Below are 26,305 nucleotides of genomic sequence, written 5' to 3' on the forward strand. Positions count from 1 at the left end.
GAGACGACGGCACTGAAATTTTTTGGCGCGCCTTCTCTTTAAAGCCCTGGCCAATTTTGAAGACAGTACGTACAGTTATAATTCAAACGGAATTAAAAACTACACATCCCAGTAACCATGGTGGTGCTTGTGATCATTGCGTTTAACCAACGAAACAGGGCGAAAAATCAGTCACATGACTTTGGGGCAGAGTTTCGAAAGCTTAACCTATCAGCAACAAAGCGAAATTTACACGATAGGCTACCTCAAACTGTCAGTTACACGACTGTGTATGTCGCTTAAGCCACTCCTATTTGGCATTTTAGTTATGGAGGCGAGAAGACGCCCCCCCCCCCCCTCTGGGTGCCTGATTTGCCGCCATCTTTAACCGCTTCGTGTCCAAATCGCAGTAGCTACGCGTACGAAATAAAGTTCATCCCAGCTACAAAACATATATATTTTTGTGGTAAGAGGGAGCAAAACATCAGTATTTACTGCTATTAATTAGTGTATGATTTATAGTTGAAATCTGAGCCTAAAAATAAAGTTAAAATCTCGACAAAGCAATGTAGGAAATACAGAGAAAATAAATCCTTTCTGACATCTAAAATCAGTTTCGATCAAGGTCTCTAAAACGAACAAGAAAAAGAGGATTTTCGGAGGGCAATTACGCTGTATTTATATAGAATAAGTGATTTATGAGCAATCTAATTTCTTGTTCGTTTAAAACAGTGAAATGTCAGCTGCAAAAGATCGCACCAGAAACAGCACTCTCTCTGCCTGTCATAGACGTTCAGGAAAGGCTGAATGAAGTCATGGTGATCAATAATAACAGTTGTAGGACAAGAAACAAAAGATAGTGAAAACTTAAGATTTTTAAGGCTAAAACTCAAATTCATTCTACAAATTAAGGCAAATGAAAATTCAGGACGTTAAAGTGCTAGAGGTGTAAAAAAATACAAAAATGCACATGAGCAAAACGTTTTAGAAATGGAGCAAACAGAATAAAAGCCATGCCTATAGTGCAGAAGAGGGATGCAGGAACACTTGCTTAGATATACAAAAAAATCACAAAAAGGTCTATGTTACAAAAGAACATGTAAACATGTACATCAATTTCCCTTCGCGATCAATAGTCTTATCTATAAACATGAAACAGAGTGAGGAATCAGAAATTAGCATGCATAAAAAACAGCAATTCTGTCAGTGAGCCCTAAATGAATTAATAGCAACTATGGTTTCATGGAGGGCTTCTCAGATAGTTGGGCATTTAGGTAAACTGCCAGGTGAAAGGACTTGTAAACATATTTTGTTAAAGCAAGTCAGTTTTTTCCGCAACACATAAAAGACATTTTTCCAAGAAAGTTTAGCGTTTGTCACTAATGAAACCACTAAATAAAGACATAAATATAGAAATCTTAAGATTTGTTTTATTTAATGTTGGTAGCAGGATGAACTGTCAGGTTGAGCTAAGTGTATATTTTGTCACAGGGTTGCTGCAAGATGTTAACAGTGAAAAGGGTATTTAGAAATGAGTTATTTCAAGATGAAAATTTTCAGAATAATTGCAAATCTAGCAGGATAGAGAAAGCACAGAAAACTGGCAGTTAGATTGATCAGATTAGTATGAAAAGTCATTTAGCAAAGGGAATGAGAAGAGTGACAAACTAGTATACTTTAGATCTTTTTTTCTGAACCAGGGAAAATCTGATCATGTTTCCCTATAACAATAATAAAAAACTTTATTTTATATATTACCATTAAAGGTGGCATCTTAAAGCAATATGGTAGATGTAAAAACAGATAAAAGGACCACAGATTACAAAGTAAATACATATAAGAAAGACAAGCAGTTAGAGGTGCGACCAAAATTAGAAAATGAAGCAGATACAGACACTAAGTCTTCTGAAAAGAAAGGTTCTGAGGTTAGATTTAAATGCACTCAGGGTACGTGACTGATATCACTGGGAATACAAATTGAGAGCTCTGGGGTGCAGCTGGAGAAGACCCTGTCACCCACAGAATGTAGATGTTCTTGAGGACAGCTAGAAGACCAGAGTCAGACAGACAAAGGTGGGGGAGTAGACGGATAATAAGCCATATACTGTAGGTACAGAATGAGGATGAGGAATTTGAAGTTGACTCGAAACCTGATAGGTAACCAGTGCAAGGACTTGAAAACAGGTGTAATGCATCCCTGATAGGATTCTCGCTGTCATATTCTGAACATATTGAAGATTGCTCAGTGTGGATTTAATTTCCCCAGTGAACAGGATGTGCATTTATTAATTCTAGGAAAAAAAGCCTTTCTTAATTTCTCTAGTTCTTAGTTTCTCTAGTTCCCTTTAAAATAAACTATTATCCCACAATGCAGAGTATTAAATGGCCAGTATTTACACATGATATTTGTGATTTAAAGAAATGAACACAAGCAGCTTTTGGGGATTTAAGTGTTGGCTGAGTTATTGCAGGATAAAAGACTAGAGATGTTGGTAAGAAAAAGATAATTTTGGGAAAGCTAAGGAATACACTGATAACAAGAACACTTCCTAATGGGGTTAGGCATACTTTTGATGAAGATGATGAAGTTAACAGACTATATGTTTACATAGATACTGAAATGAGGATTGTATTTTAGATTTTGTGCAGTTACTAGTATTGAACTTTGTGTTGGATGCACATGAATTGAAGGAATGGGCAAACATAGCTGATGCGGATCCACAGAGCCAGCATATTAAGATGTTTATAATTAGAGGTAATTTGTTTAAATAACTAGGTATGGATACTGATGTGCAAGAGAGGTGGAAAGGCCAGCACTATAAAATATTTTATTCTCAGTGAGATGCTGCCATTTCATAGTGGGTTTCTAACACTGTGTATAGTCCATCTATTTCTAATCTCTTTATCCAGTACTGAGGATTTGGAGCCTATCCCAGTAAGCAACGGACACAAGGCAGAATACACCCTGGACATAGCGCCAGTCCATCACAGGACAGACAGACACAAACACACACACACCAGGGCCAGTTTTCCCATAAACCAATTAACTTACCAGTATGTTTTGGAGTGCGAGAGGGAGTCATATCACACATACGGAGAAAAACCATGTAACCCAGAGAGAACATGCAAACCCCACACACACAGGATGGCAGGAATTGAATCTAGGACCCCAGTGCTCCAAGATAGCAATGCTAACCACTTTGCCACCATTATAAATGGATGGATATCTTAGTTATCTTTCTAGTTCACAGGTTTGCATGCATAATTTAATTTTGAAAGGCGCTGAGACATCAGGTACTACTGTTGTATTTATGAAAAAGAAACAAAACAAAAAACATGCTAACAACTGTGCCATCCTACTCCTTAGTTAATACATTTTATTATTCATAAACAGTTAACATTGTTAGCAAAATATTTTGAATTATATTTAACCCTATTTTTTCTTTAGTTTTGTATTTAACTTATTATATGATAGTCAGACTTAATGTATATTTGAACAATGAAAATATATTTTTACAAGATTTTACATTAAGCACTTAAAATTAATATGGTTAATAATAGTAAACTGTAACATGCTGTAACAAGATCGGTTAAACTGCTAAGAAAATCCTTTCAGAGAAAATGTTTCAGGTGTGAAGAACAAACCTGTTCCCACACACCCTGCCCCCACTACCATTAGAATATACACAAACATTTTAGCGTTTCATTCTGAGCAGAAGACCCTCACACCTGAAGAGTGCTGGCTGTGACGAATTAAACCGGTTTTACAGGTTTCAATCACAGATTGGGAATCAGTAAAGTAACACACAGCGCCACTGGATTTGATAATACTGTACCTAACCAAAATCCGCAATATGGAAACAGAACCTGTGTAATTGTTGATAGATGATGTACTCGTAACATTTTTTCAAGACGAACTACAACATTTTAAAAATGACTTGTATGTACTTGATATCTCTAATCAATCCACGGGTTCCAGCACAAAACGAAACTAAAACGCATACCGTTTCGCGCTTCTTATTAGTTGCTCAAAAGTAATTTGACCGTATGAAATGCATAATATAAACCTAGAAACATATACGTGAGCAGTACTTAAGCACTGTAGTATCGGTGTTAAGACATACCTCTCAAATACTGTAAATCAAGTTAAAAATATCTCAAGACCGATTCTGGTCGTAATGAAACCATGTTTCGTGTATGTTTTCTTTTTCATCTTGAAATAACTCATTTCTAAATACCTTTTTCACTGTTAACATCTTGTTAACGATTCCATATTATATTCCCTTTAAATCAAATTCTAAAAGTATGCTTGTTGACTCCGGTATCACGTTAGTTAAAGACTTCGAAGCTTACAATGTTTAGGGAGAAATGGAATACTGGTGTGTATTTTTTTCTTTTCATGATAGGTGTCGCATTTTAAATCATTTTCGTAGTTAGAAATTATGAAACGCCCTGTTAAAAGCAAGGAAGTTTTTATGCCCGTTGAAGTAAAACGAAATGCCTGACAAAGTATGGCTTGGACAGATTCCAAGTGCTTGTACAAATGTGCTAAAGAAATTATACTTTGAGTATACAGCTTGTCCAAAGTCATCCATTATTAATACAATTAGTAATATCTTCAGTAAAGGCTTTGATGCATAAATATTTCTGATAAAGTTAGGTTGTGTACTTTTGTCCAACTGAGCAATCTTGCTTTCATAAAATATACCAACATTTTAATGACTGATGATTAACATGCTGTAATACACAGTTCAAAATTAAAGGCTCAAATGCTGTACATGAGAGGTTAAGCTCCCCCTGGCGGTTTTACAAGGCGACGCCGGATAGTTAGTCACGTGACACACGTGAACCGCGTGATACCCCGGTGGGCGTGTCGCGGTATGCCGCGAAATACCTCACCCATTTTGAATGGCTGCATCTGTACAGTAAAAAGCCTCAGGTACTGTGTTAGATGTGTTTTCGACGTTATATATGCGTTTGTTAATGTCGTCAATTTTACGGTTGCAATTCGACGTTGATTATACTTCGAGGCGACGTATATATACGTATAGCCGTAATTTCGCCGTAAATATACGTATATTCGACGAATCAATGCCCACTGGGAACAAGCTCGCTTCTTTCTACCATGATGTCACCATGACCAAATCTGTCTTTAAACACCTTGCTCAGTCTCTAACGAGACTGTCAAAAATTGCTTTCGCCGATTGTATTGCAAACCGGCGGAAGCGGGGTATTGGGAAAAGTTTTCAACTAGCAATAATCCCGCCTCGGCTAAACCTCACAGGCTACGATAGTGCCACTGCGCAAAGCTGACGGTTGCCAGGCAACCGCGGGGATCCTATGGAAATCGTTATCAATCGTCTCATGGCATGTCGTTGCTGTAACGCTTCATATTTGTCGTCTTCTTCTAGCTTGAGGTTTTGAAGAATTTCATGACAGACAAGGGCTCCGTTGGGAACAAAGAAACCCGTTGATTCTTTTCAGCAGCAGAAATACAACCCTTTAAATACAAGATGACAGAACAATGACGAAGGGCATGCCGGGAGGAACTCATGCACTACAGAGGAAAGGGGGCGGGCACGTACAGTTCACATTCAAGCCACAAGTACTCTTCTCGGATGTTGCACAAACAAATCCTAACGTCTTGAAAGCATTGCGGCATGTTTGTGTCCCACTTCCCGTGGCTGCAGGATGACTGACATGAACGGACAAACACAATCTGTGGCGTTTAGCGTGACATAGTCTTGCAGGCATCGTGCTGTCTCACTGCAATACTATACCGCTGGAGGAAACAGTCCATCTGGCCATGAAACTGATTTGAACGTCTAGCTACAGCAACTAACAATATCATGATTTATTCAGGATGTGTGGAATCAGCACGTCCCGGAGACAGCTTCCGAAATCGTGAGCATTCTCTGGTGGTAGGGGCGTTCAAGATGGCGCTCAGGTGGGAGGTAAAGTTTAGTGGTTGAGGATTTTTTTTGAGTTTTTCATGACCTGAATGTTAATTTTTGCTTTTTTTGACTACAGAAAAATAAGGACTTAACACTACTTGTTTAAACTTCAGTTATAATTGAAAGAAAAAAAAACGTTTTTTTTTAGGTTTAAGAATTTCGATATGAGTAACACTGGGAAAAGAAAAGAGAGTGCTGGGTCTTCGAAGGAGAAGTCTAAGAAACCTCAATCGTATATGTATAGCACTACAAGAAAATTGATGGCAACTAAAGGGAAAAGTGAAGCAGCTGGAGGGGACGTGGAAAGAGTGCTGGAGATGCGCTCGTACGCGAGCGTTCGCAGCCCAAGTGAGACTCAGCTGCCAGAGGAAGAGCCGGAGTCCCTGCCCAGCACACCTGTGAAAACCCCGGCAGCCAAGAGAGGAAGGGGCGACCTGACGCTGGAGGAGCTCCAGACCAACATCTTCAACATGATGGCACAGAGCATGGGTGAGCTGAAGGAAATGATTTGATCTAATACAGTTGCAATCGAAAGTCTTAAAAAGTCCATGGACTGTGTGTTTAAAGAGGTTGAAGACTTAAAGAGTGAAGTAAAAGTTCTTAAACAAGTAAATACCAAACAAGAAAAGCATATTAAAGAACTTGAATTGAAAGTGAACGATGTAGATAGATACCGTCGATGATGGAATTTAAAATTATTTGGAGTTAAAGAGGAACGTGATAAGGACCTTGTTGCAATAGTGAAGGGTATCTGTAAAAGGACCCTGCCGGACCAGGAGGACGTAATATCGGCCATTGACTTTGTTCACAGGCTCGGGAGAGCGAACATGTCTGGGCAAGTGCGCCCCAGATCGATTATAATACAGTTCACCAAGAGGACGGCGAGGGACATGCTGTGGCGAGCGGCGAGGGGGAATGAGTATTTGAATGGGAACAAACTGAGGTTTGCAGAGGACCTGTCTGCCGCGGACAGGAGTACCAGGAACCAGCTGTGGCCCCAGGTTGAAGCTGCCAGAAGAGAGGGGAGGAGAGCCTACTTTGTGGGAGCGAGGGCCTTTGTGGACGGGAAGGAGATTTGCTCCCAGTGACTGCTCAGTTAATGATTATGTTTGGTTATATTTGTTATACCACTATATACTAGTGTTTCTTTAGTGTTAGTTTGGAATGGTGTAGTTAAGTGTTAAGGACTGTTATAGTTCTGGTTCTTTGAAAAACTCAATAGTTTAGACAGTCTTAGAGTTAGTTATTTGCTTTTGTGTATGTCTTTTTCATGAATGCCAGAGGTACTCGAAATGTTGTTAAAAGAAAAACTGTGTGCTGAGTTTTATTTTTTACAGGAAACGCATGCATGTTGAAACTAAAGTTTATAAATAATTGAGAAATATTAAAGCAAGGAAAATATGATATGTGTAAAATATACAATTTGATCACATAATTACTTAATTACCTCTGGTAGTTAAATGCTTTTTTCTGCTGCGTTTTTTTTCTCTTGTACATGACTCTGATCCTCTTGTTGTATTTGTATTTGTAAATTCTATGTTTAATAAAAAAAAAATTAAAAAAAGCATTCTCTGGTGGTGTCCTGCAGGCTTCCTGTGGGTGTGCGTTGATGGTATAGTGGTGAGCATAGCTGTCTTCCAAGCAGTTGACCCGGGTTCGATTCCCGGCCAACGCAGTGGCGAATGTTTTCAAATGCTGTCATGAGCCTTGGATTGTGACTAGCAAAGCGAAGCCTTTTGAAAGAGCTAAAGCACTGAAAAACGGAATTGAGGGAGAATCTTACAGGGGATTCTGAGCGGTGTCTGCATACACGCAGTCCGATACGGGTGCTGAAAGCTTGAGCTACTCTCAATGTCATGCTGGCTTTCCCCGGAGTAAATCTGTTACATTGAAAGAATGCTTCTCGCAGGTTCAAAAAGGGACCCTTGTTAATTGGAGAAATCAATGATTTCGAATGAATTCTGTATGCGTTAAAAGACAGCTATACACAGAAAACATGCAGGACACTGCTCATGATGTTTCCCGAGCCGAAACACAGTGAGTTTTTTCAAGCCATCTGACAAAGCCCGCCCACTGAAAACTGCAGCAGATCGTGTAAAGACGTTCAACTTTGTAACTACTGCACGCACAGGAAGCAGAATAAATTCCTCTTTTCAAACTGTCAAAGGTTTGCTTTACGAACGCCGCAGGACATCGCACAATCTCTTTTGAACAGGGACAAACGATTTCTTATGGGGCGCAGTAAGTACTGTTACTGTCACTGCTCGATACCGACGTTGGCCTACTATACCATGTTCAGCCACTGCTAGAAAATGTACGGCTCTAGCACCAGAGCAAACAACAGGAGGGCCGATGTCGAACAGGCACACGTGTCAGACATGGAGAGCGATGAGAATGGGATTCGAACCCATGCCTGCAGAGCACAATGGATTAGCAGTCCATCACCTTAACCACTCAGCCACCTTGTCGACGAAACTGGGCTGTCCGGACATGGGTTGGCGCGCTCCAGATGATCTTTTTCTTTTTTTCCCCACGTACTCGAGGGTCATTTTCCTGTTCCACATGTGATTTCAACATTTTCCTTGGGAGATGTCAAGCCAGCAAGCCACTGCTGTGGTTCAGTGGCCAGTGTGGAGTTCAGTGGCCCTGTTGTACACAGAAAGCACATTGAGCTCCTTGGACATGAAAAGTTCCAGATAAAAGCCATTTGTCATCCTTTCTCTTGGTGTCGATGTTGCTATTGTATGTAAAGGTGGCAACTTGCTCAGCGAGCAGGCGGAGCACACACCGAATGCAGATGTGTCTGAGTGGTGTGTCCAAGTGGCTGCAAAAGGACAACACTCCCGGGGCGCCGTGGCTTAGTTGGTTAAAGCGCCTGTCTAGTAAATAGGAGATCCCCGCCTACGGCTAGACTTAATTAAATGCAAGTATTCATTTCCTGTCTTTAACGCGACTTGTTTTTCTTAAAATGGATGCAACTTGCAAAACATGAAATACAAGCCTTGCTAATCAGCGCTAGCGGCTGGCAAAAAAAAGGAGTCAGCTATTTTTTTTTCTTTAACCTTAACCCTGCTAACGGAGAAGAGTTAAACGACCGAGTCTATGCAGCTTAAACGGTGCGCAAGTCGGGTTCTTAGCTGAAAGGGTGGTAAATCACGCTCACCCCAGTCCTTAATCTTTTAAAGAGGATACAAAATTGAACCTAGTCGCCACATCACATACATCCTGTTAAATGATAAAAAGGTAACATCTATCCTCGCTCCAGAGTAAATCTCACGTTGAGGGCATCTTTTTTTTCACTTTACCGTGAGTCGGGCTCGGCTGCACAGAGGAGAGAGCAGAGCAATGAGGTCACAGGGACAGGGGAGTCACACGCTGGCGGATTGAATACGCGGAAGATCACTGAGGGATCCACAGTATGTGGACCCTCCGTTCGCCATCAGTCCACACTCCGGACTCTGAATCCTGCCATCCGAGTTAAGATCTCGGCGGAACCTGAGGCGCAGTTCCTTCTTAAAACGTAATCTGGTGAGCATTTCTAGAATCGCACTTGTATAGATGCAGCCTTTAATGTGTTGCTAGGTTAAAATTGATGACTTCTTGTATTTCAGTAGGCAACTGCCCTCTTGATTTTGGATTTAATTTCTTTATTACAGGGGCGCTTTTATGAAGACAGAGTCATGTTCAGGTACTTTGCTTGATGGAGGAAGCTCATTTCGGACTCTGTGATCTGCTCACCTGGAAAGGTCTGCTGTACTACTACAAGAGAGAAGTAGGGTCTGGAAGAAGGGACAATTTTATGATGCTTTGGAAGATAGTTTTTTTTTCTTATACTGAAAATGAAAAGTAGTTGTTTCTATATGGACTCAGTCTTTGGAATTTGTATATTTATACATTTCAGTGAACCCTCAGCCATTCCTTCTGTATTGTAATTCAATTTCTCTTTTGAAATTCCTTCCCCACTTCTAGGACCTGCAGTTGCTGAACTCCACAATGGCTTCTATTGGAAAGTCTGTGACTGAGACCATTATTTATTTAGGAGCAATGAGCAATTCTTATATAAATGCAATAAAATCATTATGCTCAAACTATGAGAGAGAATTTTAAGGATAATTTAAGAAATCAGTCTTAGCTTGTTTCTATACACAGATGGTATTATTTATTTTCAAAGGAAACCCGCGAGGATTCCCCTGGTGTGCAAGATGTGCCTGAATACTTTTGATCAGCTTCCTGCTCACTTCAAGAGGGCGTGTATGAAGCACGCCACGGCAGAAGAGATCAGGTGGCCTCTCAACAGGCGAGGGAGGACATGATGAATCACCTGAAGAACGGGGTCATCGTGGATTACCACAGAATAGAGATCAAAGGACACTTTGTGGGCTTGAAATACAAAGAAAATCATGTTCTATGGGACAAGATAAATACAAAACTTAAGCTTTTATTTTAATTAGATTTATTTATAAAGCATAAGCAATCATTTATTACATTAATATATGTGAAAATAACATTTTAGTATCATACGTTTAGTATATTTAGTCCCTAATGCTGAAAGAAATGATCATAGAACATGACATCTAACCTTACCTGCTGTGTTTTTAATCCCTATTGCTCAATGCACGGTGAAAGTATTGCATACATATGTCTGACAATGAGGAATGGGCCCCTGAGACAGTCATTTGCCTGTTTCACAAATGATCGTATTTTACTAGAGATTCTGTTTGGGATTCAGATGTGCATTCGGACAGCAATCCCTTTCAACAAATGATACGTTCTGGATGAGGTCAAAGGTTCTGGAACACTGTATCTAGGATGTGTTTGCAGAGACTGTGTGTCTCCTGCTTCAACGCAGTGAGAAATAGATGTGCTCCTGTAATTCATTGGTACATGCCCAGGGCAGTAAGCAGTCTGAGGATTTATTTCCAGACGGCATAGAGCAGTGAAGCAGTGAAGTAGTGCAACACACTGGATCATTATATTATTAGAATCTATTCTACTTAAATTATTACATTATACACAATTTGAGTTCATTTTAAAAAGTAAAAGGTAATGAAAGGAATGCATTTTCGTAAGAAAGATAATACCGATATGCATGTGATAATCTTCCTTATATCATGTAGTGCGTCATTTGGACACTTTGTGGGATTGAAATACAAAGAAAATCATGTTCTATGGTACAAGATAAATACAAAACTTAAGCTTTTATTTTAATTAGATTTGTTTATAAAGCATAAGCAATCATTTATTATATTAATATATGTGTGTAGCGGCGAGGCTTATTAATAAGGCAGAATTAAGTGTTCTGAGCCTTCCCAAATGAGGCCCCATTTCTCTGTTCATCTCTGTGGTGCAGCCACAGAGAGACTATTCATGCAGGGTGATTTAAGGTCCTAGGACAGCTCCCAAAGGGGGATGCACTTAGCTAAGCCTGGCTATCATGATCAATGGTCATCCATTGGCGCCTATCTGTCTAGGGAGTGCCAGTTGGACATCTGGACTGCATTACTAAGTGTCAGGACTAAGTGACTCATATCTCACCTTGATCAATCAATCAGGGACTGGTAGGGCCGAGTAACCCACGTGGGACTCTGATGCCCATGGAACTTTCAGCCAATCAATGAGCTGAAGTTCCTCCAGGTAAAAACAGGCAACACAGAGAGCCTGTGAGATTCAGTAAGATTCAGAAGGGAGGATTCAGAGGATTCTGTGGACAATTCTAAAGGGAATTCAAAGGAGAATTCCAGGGCAGGGCGGCCCAGGAGCAGAAGGCTCCCAAGGGCAGGACATTCTCGCAGCGCGCCTCCTGACCATCCTGAGACTCAGCCCGGACAACCACGGAACGGCCAGTGTGTCCGAGTGCCAGAACTTTCCTTTGTTCTAAGAGTCTAGAGCGGAGGTTGCCAGAGAATAACCAGAGGATCCACCCGAGGTTAGCACCAGCAGCAGGCCTCGTGAACAGGTCGGAACTGTGGACAGCTGAATCACTATTCAGAACTAGCTCTTCATCAGAAACGAACCGGTCCTCTTCCTGACTTGCTGGGACCCACAGTCATCTTTTCTCCTGTGCACAAACTTTGCTAGTTAAAGCCAACACTAACTAGCCGGTCAGTGAGCATCAGCAGCGCAGCGTCGCAAGCCGCACAGCACAGCCTGGCACGGAGCCAGAGAGCGCGGATTGGACAGCAACAGCCTGCAACTGTTTCTTTGTGCCCGCAGGAAGATCTGAATCCCCAAAGATTGGATGAGTATTCAACTTCAATGCATTACAGCTCAAGAATTCAATTGTTATCCCAACCAGTTGATATCAATTTAATTCCTAAGAGTTATGTACTTGTTTGAGTATCTAATGTAGAAGTTATAACCAAGTTCATTAACGAAACGGTCTTAATGAATGATATACTGAACGTATGTCCTCTTGATATGTGTAACACTTCGTAACTGACTGAATATATATCTTTTGTATTCTGATAACCCTCTCGATAAGATCTGTTAGGTTTACATGCATATTTTATGTATTAATAAATGTATCCTCGTGTATTAGTACCTGTGTGTGCGCGTTGTTTGAGTTATGTCGCATGGTTGGATTCTAAAGCCATCAAAAGAATCAACTTTGTGATTTACTGCTACAATTAATAATTGTCTCAGTAAATGCCCAAACCCTACAGAACTGGTGCCTTCAGAGAGCCACTACATTTAATTTTGCTATGGCAACATTACATATTTTGCGTCCCTGAGCCGGTTTTCTTACATTATTTGGCGTCCCTGGGTGGGCGTGGCAAGACTGAAATGAGTCAACCAAGCGGAATAATTCAATATAAAACGCCGCTGGTTTCATACACAACAATACGGTGTGCTGAAAGCCGAAAGAAAAAAAAGTTCCCCTTGCTCTTTAAGCAGTGCTTGATTGTTTTGTGATCTTTTGCGATCTACCGGGTTGATTGCATACTTGATCTTGTGGTTTTCTGTGGTAAAACTGTGATTTCGTACTTAAAAGTAATACTCTTTAAGTTTAACGATGGTTGCTAAAAGGTCTGAATTCGAGTCGCTATTAAGCACTCTCTCTAGCAGCGACAGGTCTGACCACGATCTCTTCCATATCTCCGTCAGCGGAGAAGCTAGAAGGATAAATCTCCATTCTCTGAGAGAGCTAGCGAAGGACATAGAGAGATTTGACCCCGCAGTGTCAGAGAATAATATCGAGAGTTATATTCAGGACCTCAGGTATACCCTGCAGTATCTGCCAAACGCCACAGAACAGGAGAAAGTGTTTCTGGTCAGGAAAACTACCAGCAGAGCTGTACATGAGTGGATGGCTAGGCAGATGAAATAAGTCTGTAATGATTTTGAGAAGCTTTGTCAAGCACTTATTGAAGAATACAGTGCGTTTATTGACCCGACTGCTGCGATAGCCGCCGCTCTTAACATTAAGCACGAGAGAGCAGAGTCCCCTCGCGAATATTACGAGAGACTTAGACGAACTTATTTTGCAGGGCGAAATGATGAGGGTTGCGAAGAGAACACACATTTCAAGGGTTTATTCATTGCGAATCTCCACCCGTCAGTCAGAAAGATGATCTTAATGCATACAGATTCGTGCAGAAAGCCTGGGAGTATGATGTCCAAAGTCGCTCTGAGCAAAAAGCTGTTAAAGTGACTGTGTTTGCCGTCAGAGCCAGCAGGGTTAATTCCCCCCTGCTCGAAGGAGCACAGGCTCCTGAGCTGGCTAAGCCCCGTTCCAAAGCATGCACACAGGACCGCACCCAGCGTCCTAAGTGCCATGAGAACACCGGGGGAGGGAAAGGGCTAGATAAAGCTGAACAAAAGGATTCAGTAGCCGCCCGCCTGGCCAGGCTTGAACAAGCTTTATTAGGACAGGGACAACCGCTCCCCAAGGCTGCCGTAAGCGTGAATGAGCTGATACTCTCCACTGGAGGAGGCGGAGACCCACCCCCTCTCCCTCCCTCAGTCTATCTGATTGAGCGGAAGGGTTCCTGCCTGGATGAATTCAGCCACTCCCAAGTCAGTGCTGACTCCACCCCTGAAGTCACAGAGCAGGCAGTAAAACACAGAGGAAAAGCAAGTAGCTTTTACCTCAAGGCTGCCATGGGAGATGTCTTACACAGTGAGACACTGATTGACACTGAGGTTGAAAGGTGTTTGATGTCACACGGCAAGCTCAAACGGGTTGAAAAAGAAAAGGGCATGCGACTCAGAGAGGAACCTTTGGTGGATCACCAGAAAGGCAAAGTGTGGAAACAGGTCAAGGCTCCTAAGCCTTCTGTACAGAAGGAAAGGGGGGCCAAGAGGCAGACTGTGCTCACACAGTGCCCACCGAACACAGAAGCCTATGTGGAGATTCCTTCTGTTCCCTCTGGACAAGAAATAAAAATATTTCCTTGTTCCCCGGATATACAGGGAAGTCGTGTCCCGGCCAAAGTCCCAACAGCCTCCATGCCACAGGAGCAGTGCTACAAGCAGCCGCCTGATCCACCAGGTAAAGCACACACCTTTTACATCCCTAAAGAGGAGCAGATCTCCCCACCTGGCGATGAAAAGGAGCTTTCCCTGTGCACCCTGGCACCCAAGAGGGGTCAGGAACACCACCCTGCAGTGGTGGAAGGGATCCAGATGGCAGGAGAGCCGGTTGGTAATGTAGCCCTCACCCTTAGCCCTGAGAGGTCCTCTATTAGTGAGGATCTGCTTGAGCAGCTGTCACAGGGCCACCGCCAGGTGCCCCTGGTGCAACATTCACAGGTTAGACAGGAGGTCCAGCTGGACGCTGAGACTACTGCACTGTGGACACACCTGATCCCAGATGCCGATTCCCTCTGCTGTGACCCAGGGAACCTGCAGTCAGGTAACATTATTTCTCACAACTACCAGGTAGTGAGTGAGACTGACCTGATTGTTCCTGCCTCAACGGCAGGGTTGCCAACACACCCAGTCCCCCAGAAGGGACAGGGAATGAAAGCCGAGCCGGTTTTCTTACAGCCACCAGCTCAGTCTGTCAGTCTGAGTCTGACCAACAGTGGTTCAGCCAGACTGGAGCTGGATGGTCAAGTCACCCGCCTGCCAGTGCAGGACATCGCAAAGAGGGGTGTCAGAATCCCCGCCTGCACTGACATGGGCCTGGTGAGTGATAGTAAGTTCAAAGACAGTGAACTAGCTATCCCAGTACTGGGGCAGCTCCCCGAACCCCTAGCACGGGAAGGGGGGAGCGAGCAGGTGTCCTACACCCACGCCCAGCGAACGATTGTAAACATGCCGATAGAGGGATTCCTCAATCAGGAAGTGTGCAGGGTGGACCTGAACAGTGAGAATGGGGTAACAATCCCAGATCACTCAGGTGCTCCAGATGACCACTCAGCCGAGGGTCAGGCATGCTCCACCGCTGCACCGCCCCCTGCAGGGTTCCTAGAGCACAGGCATGAACAAATCGAAAAAGCAGATGCCCTGGAAAAGGAGGAGCAGCATCAGCAGCTGCGTCAGATCTCCCCATATTTCCAGGATGTTGGTGCCCAAGATGCCACAGGGCATACTGAGAAAGACACCATGTACACGCTGCGCCAGCTTAGAAAGGCGACAGTCATTCAGAAGGAGATGACTGGGATCAGCCACCCGAAAAGACTTTTGGGAGGACTGATTGCTGTTGCACGTTTGCTTTTTTCTGGTAGGTTTGTGTGCTACTGGCACTCTCACCCTGACTGCCCCAAGAAGGCAGGGGTCAGAGATGCCGGAGGGTAGTGACAGACTGTATCGACAGCAGCAAAAGTTGGAAAGGGAAAACCCTACAGGCAATTTCCTATGCAACAGGGTTAAACCTTATTCCCCAACCAGTGGACATGATTGTTGGTGTTATACAGTGGGTTTATGCTTGTGTGCAACAGGCCAGAATGTTGACACAAGACCTATTAAGGGAGCTTAGTGCCACTGTAGCCAGTCTAACCACGGCACGATTCCCAACCCACTTGATTCCACTCTTCTCAGTAGAGGAGTATGTGACATTAACCCCATCGCTCGTAGCTCACCCAGAAGGCAATCCAAGATTGAATTTGGTTCCAAATCTTGAGATGGGTATGGCTACCAAAGCTATCCATTGGCTGTGTCTAAACGATTCACCAATGAAGGGTGTAAAGCTACTAACGAGCAGAGGGAGGTTAATGAACCCCATGAAGAGCAGGTAGGAAGTAAATGGCTGGTCAGCACACCACATTTAACTGACACTATGACTTGTGACAGGCATGATACAGCTACCACAATGCAGCTACCTAATCAAACAGTTTTCCTGCAAGTTCCTGAGGAGGCCATAGTACAGCATGGTAACTTAACACTGTACGGTCTGGAACCAGACAACATAAGACCAAACTTGAGGTCATGGATGCCTTCAGGTGCCACACTATTGAATTGGATAGAAATCCAAGAAACAGTAAGCCCTGAAGAGGTACAGGTAGTTAGTTTGCTTTAATGGAACAAACCTCCAAACCACCCTAGCAGATACCCAACACAGGTGTTGTGGTTTATCGCGGGGCTGGGAACAGGAACTGGTTACATTTTAACACTGCTGCTGGGAAGCTGGATCATGACTGACAGTGTACTCTGAATGCTGTACTCTTGCATCAAAATGTAATCTGGGTAGCATGAATGAGTCAAAGGTAGCATGTCAAAAGAAAGGAAGTGATTTCTCCCCAAATATCTACTACAGAGGTATCAGATATTGACAGTGAACTTCCTGATGTGTAATTCCTAGACCTAGATAATGTCTCCTACCGTGTTTATACATACTCCAGATGTTATTCATCCTGTTTGTATCCAACACTGGTTCCGGTATGAATTCTCGAGGAGTAATGTGGACATTTAAGATTAATGTTCTAATGGCAAGGGACATCACTTAACTCTGTTTTGTTTTGAAGGCAACAACGCCTCAGGACCTCGTGACCTTCAAAAAGGGGGGATATGTAGCGGCGAGGCTTATTAATAAGGCAGAATTAAGTGTTCTGAGCCTTCCCAAATGAGGCCCCATTTCTCTGTTCATCTCTGTGGTGCAGCCACAGAGAAACTGTTCTGCAGGGTGATTTAAGGTCCTAGGACAGCTCCCAAAGGGGGATGCACTTAGCTAAGCCTGGCTATCATGATCAATGGTCATCCATTGGCGCCTATCTGTCTAGGGAGTGCCAGTTGGACATCTGGACTGCATTACTAAGTGTCAGGACTAAGTGACTCATATCTCACCTTGATCAATCAATCAGGGACTGGTAGGGCCGAGTAACCCACGTGGGACTCTGGTGCCTATGGAACTTTCAGCCAATCAATGAGCTGTTCCTCCAGGTAAAAACAGGCAACACAGAGAGCCTGTGAGATTCAGTAAGATTCAGAAGGGAGGATTCAGAGGATTCTGTGGACAATTCTAAAGGGAATTCAAAGGAGAATTCCAGGGCAGGACGGCCCAGGAGCAGAAGGCTCCCAAGGGCAGGACATTCTCGCAGCGCGCCTCCTGACCATCCTGAGACTCAGCCCGGACAACCACGGAACGGCCAGTGTGTCCGAGTGCCAGAACTTTCCTTTGTTCTAAGAGTCTAGAGCGGAGGTTGCCAGAGAATAACCAGAGGATCCACCCGAGGTTAGCACCAGCAGCAGGCCTTGTGAACAGGTCGGAACTGTGGACAGCTGAATCACTATTCAGAACTAGCTCTTCATCAGAAACGAACCGGTCCTCTTCCTGACTTGCTGGGACCCACAGTCATCTTTTCTCCTGTGCACAAACTTTGCTAGTTAAAGCCCACAGTGAGCATCAGCAGCGCAGCGTCGCAAGCCGCACAGCACAGCCTGGCACGGAGCCAGAGAGCGCGGATTGGACAGCAACAGCCTGCAACTGTTTCTTTGTGCCCGCAGGAAGATCTGAATCCACAAAGATTGGATGAGTATTCAACTTCAATGCATTACAGCTCGAGAATTCAATTGTTATCCCAACCAGTTGATATCAATTTAATTCCTAAGAGTTATGTACTTGTTTGAGTATCTAATGTAGAAGTTATAACCAAGTTCATTAACGAAACGGTCTTAATGAATGATATACTGAACGTATGTCCTCTTGATATGTGTAACACTTCGTAACTGACTGAATATATATCTTTTGCATTCTGATAACCCTCTCGATAAGATCTGTTAGGTTTACATGCATATTTTATGTATTAATAAATGTATCCTCGTGTATTAGTACCTGTGTGTGCGCGTTGTTTGAGTTATGTCACATGGTTGGATTCTAAAGCCATCAAAAGAATCAACTTTGTGATTTACTGCTACAATTAATAATTGTCTCAGTAAATGCCCAAACCCTACAGAACTGGTGCCTTCAGAGAGCCACTACATTTAATTTTGCTATGGCAACATTACATATTTGGCGTCCCTGAGCCGGTTTTCTTACATGTGAAAATAACATTTTAGCATCATATTATTACATACAGGTCTCTAGCTTCAACACAGTGATATATATATATACTCAGTGATTTATTGGTACATGCCCAGGTCAATAATCAGAATGAGGATTTATTTCCAGACGGGCTACAGGTAGTGTTGTGAAATACTTCAACACACTGGATCGCAGATTTAGACCCCCTGCACTCTTACTCCTTAAAAACCAAAGAAATGAAGATATGTAGCAATCACATTGCAACAGGGCTGACAGTGACTTAATGCTTATACTAGTGGACTTCTGGTACCTTTAGGGTACGGTGTTCCCTGAAGGGCTCTCAAACCCCGCATTTCAGATGCCTAGCTGTTTCGCTGATGTGTTGCACCTCAGAATCACTTTTAAACCTTACCTCTGGTATCTTTAATCCCTATTGCTCAACGCATGGTGAAAGTATTGCATAAATGTGTCTGAAAATGAGCAATGGGCACCTGAGAGACTCATTTGCCTGTTTCACAAATGATCATATTTGACTAGAGATTCTGTTTGGGATTCAGTTGTGCATTCTGACAGCAATCGCTTTCAAAAAACGATACATTCTGGATGAGGTCAAGGTGCAGGAACACTGTATTTAGGATGTGTTTGCACTTATTCTGTGTCTCTAGCTTCAACACAGCGATATATGTATATGCTCACTGATTTTTTGGTACATGCCCAGGGCAATAATCATTATGAGGATTTATTTCCTGATGTGCTAGGGGTAGTGTTGTGAAATACTTCAACACACTGGATCGCAGGTTTAAACCGCCTGCACTCTTACTCCTTAAAAACCAACAAATGCAGATATGTAGCAATCATATTGTAGCAGACACTCATTTGCCTGTTTCACAAATGATCATATTTTACTAGAGATTCTGTTTGGGATCCGGATGTGCATTCTGACAGCAATCTCCTTATCGCGGCTTTGCCCTTCTTGCCTCTTTGGACAATATCTCCATCTTGTGGTCGTTGTTGGTAATGTCTAGACAACATCTCCATCTTGTGGTCGTTGTTGGTAATGTCTTCTTATGCCCTTTTTTATTTTAATTCTCTATTAGTTGATTCTAGAATCAATACAATGGAGATGAAAACATCAGTTTTATAGCAGACAATATGACATTATTTATAGTCCAATTAGAAACTTATTACCCTGTTTTTAACATAATAACAAATTAAAATTGATTAAAACTAAGTTTGGAACACCAGGGAACATAACAAATGATTTTTTGGAAAACCATGAGGTTCTCTGTGTCCAATGCCTGCAAGGGGAGAAAGCTAGAATCCTTTGATTTTTTCAAAATTTGAAAATAAACATCATATAACAACAGCTTTCATTCCTAGGAGTGAAAAATAACCATTTTTGAAGACATAGTAGTTTCTAAAACACTACAATAAAGTTAAAAACATCAGTTTTATATTACATTATTTTTAGTGAAATTAGTCATTTTTTGCACTATTTTTAATAAAATATCTAATTAAAAGTGATTAAAATTAAGTTTGGAACAACAAGGAACACACAAAAAAAAGATTTTTAGGAAAACCATGAGGTCCTCTGTGCCCAATGCCTGCAAGAGGAGAAAGCTAGAATCCTAAAAAAAAGTTATCAATTCTAGAGCCTAAGAGGAAAACAAGACAAATGTATATCTCCAAATAATTTTATGTGCTTCAGAAGAGCCCAGGAAAGTTTTTTGCATACATGAAACCACGCCCGTTTGCACATAAGCAGACATGGTTGCACACACGACTGCATGAAAGCACACGTGCATGCGAAGTCATCCTGTTGAGCATTTGAAAAGCCGCACCACGCCGCACTTGAAATAGCTCTTACATTAGTGGTAGACGCAGGAATCGCCTTTTTATTTACGCTCTTACCAACGCGATGGAAAGCAAAACAAAGCAAAGCAGAGCAAAACAAAACGAACAAACGAAAACCCTCACGTCCCGCACTTGCATATAACGCTGTTACGTGCCCAAGCGGTATTGTACGTCATCCTAGCACTGCACCCCGGGGCGTAAGGTATATGGGAACGAGCACACGCCACGAATCGTCTCGAATCACTCCCTACAGCTGTAAGGCGCCTTGAAGCCTGCACCCCCAACATTCTTCTTTGCGCATCTGTGAAAGGTAAACTCTTGAGCAAACTCTGAACCAGCTCTAAGGAAACTAATCTGATTAGACGTTACTTTGACTCATCTTTTTACTCTCAGTGCTGGATTGCTCAAACTCCAGCTAGGGTTAGGTTTAACATTCCCACACTACTTAGACACTTTGTTTACGCTCAGTGCTGGATTTTGGGAACTTCAGGACGAGTGGGAATTTTCTCCTATCTGTCAATTCTGTTTTGTTTTGGAGACTCTTGGCTGCCTATATTGTACAGTGCAGCGTGAAGGAAACATTTTCCAAAACTGTGTCAGCTCAAAAGTTGTAAGAAAACCTCTCCAGCTGCTTTACCTCTCTTCATTTTTGTCATTTAATGTGACAATCGATGTATAACTGGAGCCTCACATATGCAAATGGTGAGGCTCCAGTTCGACACCACTTTACAGTATATGACAAAAGCATGGCAGACTGTGCCGGACCAGCTGGTAACTTCCGCTTATTTTGACCATATTAAACATTGGAAATCTTCCCACTTGCATTTGTGACACTTGATTTTGGCTCCACCTAAGACACTCTTAAATCTTCAAACACTTTTCTCTTCTCCCGCAACACTCTTGTCTGTCGGCACTGTGTGGCAGCGTTGCAGGACAACCCATCTCACCACGGAAAGGAACCTAACAGCTTTGGTAAGAGAGGAGAAAAAGACATGGCCCGTACGGGGCTCGAACCCGCGACCTTGGCGTTATTAGCACCACGCTCTAACCAACTGAGCTAACCGGCCTCAGGACAGTGCCCCTCTCTGTGCTGCAAAAAATCGAACTCAGGGAATTTCTTTTGTCCTCCTTTGAATAGAAAGCCGTGTAATTCAGTGTACGGGCTTTCTCATGCAGTTTCATGGTTTCACAGCATTATTCAGCTGATTTTAAATGTACCTAAAGGAGAAACATTATTGAAGACCATCAATTACCAAGAGCTTTTGTCAAAGGTTTTGGTGGTCATTTTTAATGACCACAGAGCACTATGACCTCGGTTTTACATCTCATCCAAAAGACAGCGCCCTTTTACAACACAGCTTCTCCGTCTGGAGATTGGGACCCGCACAGACCTCAGGGTGAGCGCCTCCCCGCTGGCCCCATTAACACCACTTCCAGCTGGAAGCTTTGTTTTTCCCTGTAGCTCACCCTCATCCAGGTACTGACCTGGCTCACACCTGCTTAGCTTCAGTGGGTTTTCAGTTGCGAGTTGCAAAAGTTGGAGCCGTTCGCTGCAAAAGCCACTGCATTGGCCAGGAATCGAAACCAAGCCTCCTGCGTGGCAGGCAAGAGTTCTAACAATGAACCACCAATGCTCAATGCCTGTACCTTCAAAAAAGACGCTTTTTTGGTGCTGTGTGCAAAAAGCGTCGACATCTACTTCCAGCTGCAAAATGCCATCCGCGGACGCTGTGAATTTATTTATTTAGACACCGCTCAGAATCCCCTGTAAGATTCTCCTTCAATTCCGTTTTGCAGTGCTTTAGCTCTTTCAAAAGGCTTCGCTTTGCTAGTCACAATCCAAGGCTTGTGACAGCATTTGAAAACACTTGCCACTGCGTTGGCTGGGAATCGAACCCGGGTTAACTGCTTGGAAGGTAGCTATGCTCACCACTATACCACCAACACATGCCCGGGGGAGCCCTCCAGGACACCACCAGAGAATGCTCACGATTTCAGAAGCTGTCTCCGGGACGTGCTGGTTCCACACATCCTGAATAAATCATGTTATTGTTAGTTGCTGTAGCTAGACGTTCAAATGAGTTTCATGGCCAGATGAACTGTTTCCTCAAGTGGTATAGTATTGCAGTAAGACAGCACGATGCCTGCAAGACTATGTCACGCTAAACGCCACAGATTGTGTTTGTCCGATCGTGTCAGTCGTCCTGCAGCCACGGGAAGTGGGACACAAACATGCTGCAATGCTTTCAAGACATTAGGATTTGTTTGTGCAACATCCGAGAAGAGTACTTGTGGCTTGAATGTGACTGAGCAAGGTGTTTAAAGACAGAGACTGAAAACTGTTAAAGGATGAGTCAAAGTAACGTCTAATCGGATTAGTTTCCTTAGAGCTGGTTCAGAGTTTGCTCAAGAGTTTACCTTTCACAGATGCGCAAAGAAGAATGTTGGGGGTGCACGCTTCAAGGCGCCTTACAGCTGTAGGGAGTGATTTCAGACGATTCGTGGCGTGTGCTCATTCCCATATACCGTACGCCCCGGGGTGCAGTGCTAGGATGACGTACAATACCGCTTGGGCACGTAACGGCGTTATATGCAAGTGCGGGACGTGAGGGTTTTGCGTTTGTTCGTTTTGTTTTGCTCTGCTTTGCTTTGTTTTGCTTTCCATCGCGTTGGTAAGAGCATAAATAAAAAGGCGATTCCTGTGTCGACCACTAATGTAAGAGCTATTTCAAGTGCGCCGTGGTGCGGCTTTTCAAATGCTTAACAGGATGATTTTGCATGCACGCGTGCTTTCATGCAGTCGTGTGTGCAACCATGTCTGCTTACGTGCAAACGGGCGTGGTTTCATGTATGCAAAAAACTTTCCTGGGCTCTTCTGAAGCACATAAAACTATTTGGAGATATACATTTGTCTTATTTTCCTCTTAGGCTCTAGAATTGATAACTTTTTTTTCATTTTTGGCATTTTTCATCATTTTCCAGAAAGTGGTTGCAAGCCCAATATCATGCGAAGAAACTTCAGGATTCGGGGATCAGTCAATGGATTTTCTTCAAAGTTGGATTTTTGCACTCTGTGGACCAAGAGATGTTGTTCTATAATGTTTTTTTTTTTTTTCAAATTTAAAAATATCATTTTTTCATGGAGCTTTGAATGGGATGGATTCACCCTCCTTTAGCCAGGACAGAGCTCCAGGAGCCTGGGTAGGATTCTAGCTTTCTCCCCTTGCAGGCACCTGGCACAGAAGACATCATTTTTTTCCTTAAAATCTTTTTTTTTGTGTTCCTTGTTGCTCCAAACTTAATTTTAATCACTTTTAATTAGAGATTTTATTAAAAATAGTGCAATAAATGACTAATTTCACAAAAATTAATGTAATATAAAACGGATGTTTTCAACTTTATTGTAGTGTTTTAGAAACTAATATGTCTTCAAAAATGGTTGTTTTTCACTCCTATGAATGAAAACTGTTGTTATATGATGTTTTTTGTTTCAAATTTTAAATGATCATTTTTTCATGGAGCTTTGAAGGGGATGGATTCACCCTCCTTTAGCCAGGACAGAGCTCCAGGAGCCTGGGTAGGATTCTAGCTTTCTCCCCTTGCAGGCACCTGGCACAGAAGACATCATTTTTTTCCTTAAAATCTTTTTTTTTGTGTTCCTTGTTGCTCCAAACTTAATTCTATTCACTTTTAATTAGAGATTATATTAAAAATAGTGCAATAAATGACTAATTTCACTAAAAATACTAAAAGTAATATAAAACTGATGTTTTTAACTTTATTGTAGTGTTTTAGAAACTAAAATGTCTTCAAAAATGGTTATTTTTCACTCCTAGGAATGAAAGCTGTTGTTATATGATGTTTATTTTCAAATTTTGAAAAAGCAAAGAATTCTAGCTTTCTCCCCTTGCAGGCATCGGACACAGAGAACCTCATGGTTTTCCTAAAATCATTTGTTATGTTCCCTGGTGTTCCAAACTTAGTTTTAATCAAGTTTAATTTGTTATGTTACAAACAGGGTAATAAAGTCTTAATTGGACTATAACTAATGTCATATTGTCTGCTACAAAACTGATATTTTCAGCTCTATTGTAGAGATTCTAGAATCAACTAATAAAGAATTGAAATAAAAAAAGGGCATAAGAAGACATTACCAACAACGACCACATGATGGAGATATTGTCTAGACATTACCAACAACGACCACAAGATGGAGATATTGTCTAGACATTACCAACAACGACCACAAGATGGAGATATTTTCCAAAGAGGCAAGAGGGGCAAAGCTGCGATAAGGTAAAATCATTTTTTGAAAGAGATTGTTGTCAGAATGCACATCCGTATCCCAAACAGAATCTCTAGTAAAATATGCTCATTTGTGAAATAGGCAAATGAGTGTCAGCTACAATATGATTGCTACATATCTGCATTTGTTGGTATTTAAGGAGTAAGAGTGCAGGTTTTAACCTGCGATCCAGTGTGTTGAAGAATTTCACAACACTACCTCTAGCACATATGGAAATAAATCCTCATAATGATTATTGCCCTGGGCATGTACCAAAAAATCAGTGAGCATATATATATATATCACTGGGTTGAAGCTAGAAACACAGAATAACTGCAAACACATCCTAAATACAGTGTTCCAGCACCTTTGACCTCATCCAGAACGTATCATTTCTTGAAAGGGATTGCTGTCCGAATGCACATCTGAATCCCAAACAGAATCTCTAGTAAAATACGATCATTTGTGAAACAGGCAAATGACTGTCTCAGGGGCCCATTTCTCATTGTCAGACACATGTATGCAATGCTTTCACTGTGCATTGAGCAATAGGGATCAAAAACACCGCAGGTAAGGTTAGAAGTCATGTTCTATGATCATTTCTTTCAGCATTAGGGACTAAATATACTAAACGTATGATGCTAAAATGTTATTTTTACATATATTAATGTAATGAATGATTGCTTATGCTTTATAAACAAATCTAATTATAATAAAAGCTTAAGTTTTGTATTTATCTTGTACCATAGAACATGATTTTCTTTGTATTTCAAGCCCACAAAGTGTCCAAATGATGCACCTTTGACCTCATCCAGAACGTATCATTTCTTGAAAGGGATTGCTGTCCGAATGCACATCTGAATCCCAAACAGAATCTCTAGTAAAATACGATCATTTGTGAAACAGGCAAATGACTGTCTCAGGGGCCCATTTCTCATTGTCAGACACATGTATGCAATGCTTTCACTGTGCATTGAGCAATAGGGATCAAAAACAGAATGGAAACAGACGAGGATGGGATTTGAACCCATGCGTGCAAAGCACAATAGATTAGCAATCCATCACCTTAACCACTCGGCCACCTCGTCGACAAAACTGGGCTGTCCCAACTGGGTTGGCGCGCTCCAGATGATCTTTTTCTTTTTTTTCCCTCGTACTCGAGGGTCATTTTCCTGTTCCACATGCGATTTCAATATTTTCCTTGGGAGATGTCAAGCCAGCAAGCCACTGCTGTGGTTCAGTGGCCAGCGTGGAGTTCAGTGGCCCTGTTGTACACAGAAAGCACATTGAGCTCCTTGGACATGAAAAGTTCCAGATAAAAGCCATTTGTCATCCTTTCTCTTGGTGTCGATGTTGCTATTGTATGTAAAGGTGGCAACTTGCTCAGCGAGCAGGCGGAGCACACACCGAATGCAGATGTGTCTGAGTGGTGTGTCCAAGTGGCTGCAAAAGGACAGCACTCCCGGGGCGCTGTGGCTTAGTTGGTTAAAGCGCCTGTCTAGTAAACAGGAGGCCCTGGGTCTGAATCCCAGTGGATAACCGCCTACGGCTAGACTTAATTAAATGCAAGTATTCATTTCCTGTCTTTAACACGACTTGTTTTTCTTAAAATGGATGCAACTTGCAAAACATGAAATACAAACCTTGCTAATCAGCGCTAGCAGCTGGCAAAAAAAAAGAAGTCAGCAATGTTTTTTTTCTTTAACCTTAACCCTGCTAATGGAGAAGAGTTAAACGACCGAGTCTATGCAGCTTAAACGGTGCGCACGTCGGGATCTTAGCTGAAAGGGTGGTAAATCACGCTCACCCCAGTCCTTAATCTTTTAAAGA

General features: G+C 42.3%; 4 non-coding genes across 4 annotated transcripts; 1 reads left to right on the plus strand and 3 right to left on the minus strand.

Moving 5' to 3' along the window:
• Positions 1 to 5,148: 5,148 nt before the first annotated feature.
• On the minus strand, positions 5,149 to 5,290 carry LOC138234121 (U4 spliceosomal RNA). The gene has a single exon (XR_011187816.1). It is a non-coding gene; the product is annotated as a U4 spliceosomal RNA (small nuclear RNA).
• Positions 5,291 to 7,536: 2,246 nt separating this feature from the next.
• trnag-ucc (transfer RNA glycine (anticodon UCC)) lies at positions 7,537 to 7,608 on the plus strand. Its single transcript has one exon. It is a non-coding gene; the product is annotated as a tRNA-Gly (tRNA).
• A 13,575-nt stretch (positions 7,609 to 21,183) lies between these two features.
• On the minus strand, positions 21,184 to 21,257 carry trnai-aau (transfer RNA isoleucine (anticodon AAU)). The gene has a single exon. It is a non-coding gene; the product is annotated as a tRNA-Ile (tRNA).
• Positions 21,258 to 25,481: 4,224 nt separating this feature from the next.
• On the minus strand, positions 25,482 to 25,563 carry trnas-gcu (transfer RNA serine (anticodon GCU)). Its single transcript has one exon. It is a non-coding gene; the product is annotated as a tRNA-Ser (tRNA).
• Positions 25,564 to 26,305: the final 742 nt, after the last annotated feature.

This window comes from Lepisosteus oculatus, unplaced genomic scaffold (assembly GCF_040954835.1).
Source record: "Lepisosteus oculatus isolate fLepOcu1 unplaced genomic scaffold, fLepOcu1.hap2 HAP2_SCAFFOLD_74, whole genome shotgun sequence".
Classification (NCBI taxonomy): Eukaryota; Metazoa; Chordata; class Actinopteri; order Semionotiformes; family Lepisosteidae; genus Lepisosteus; species Lepisosteus oculatus.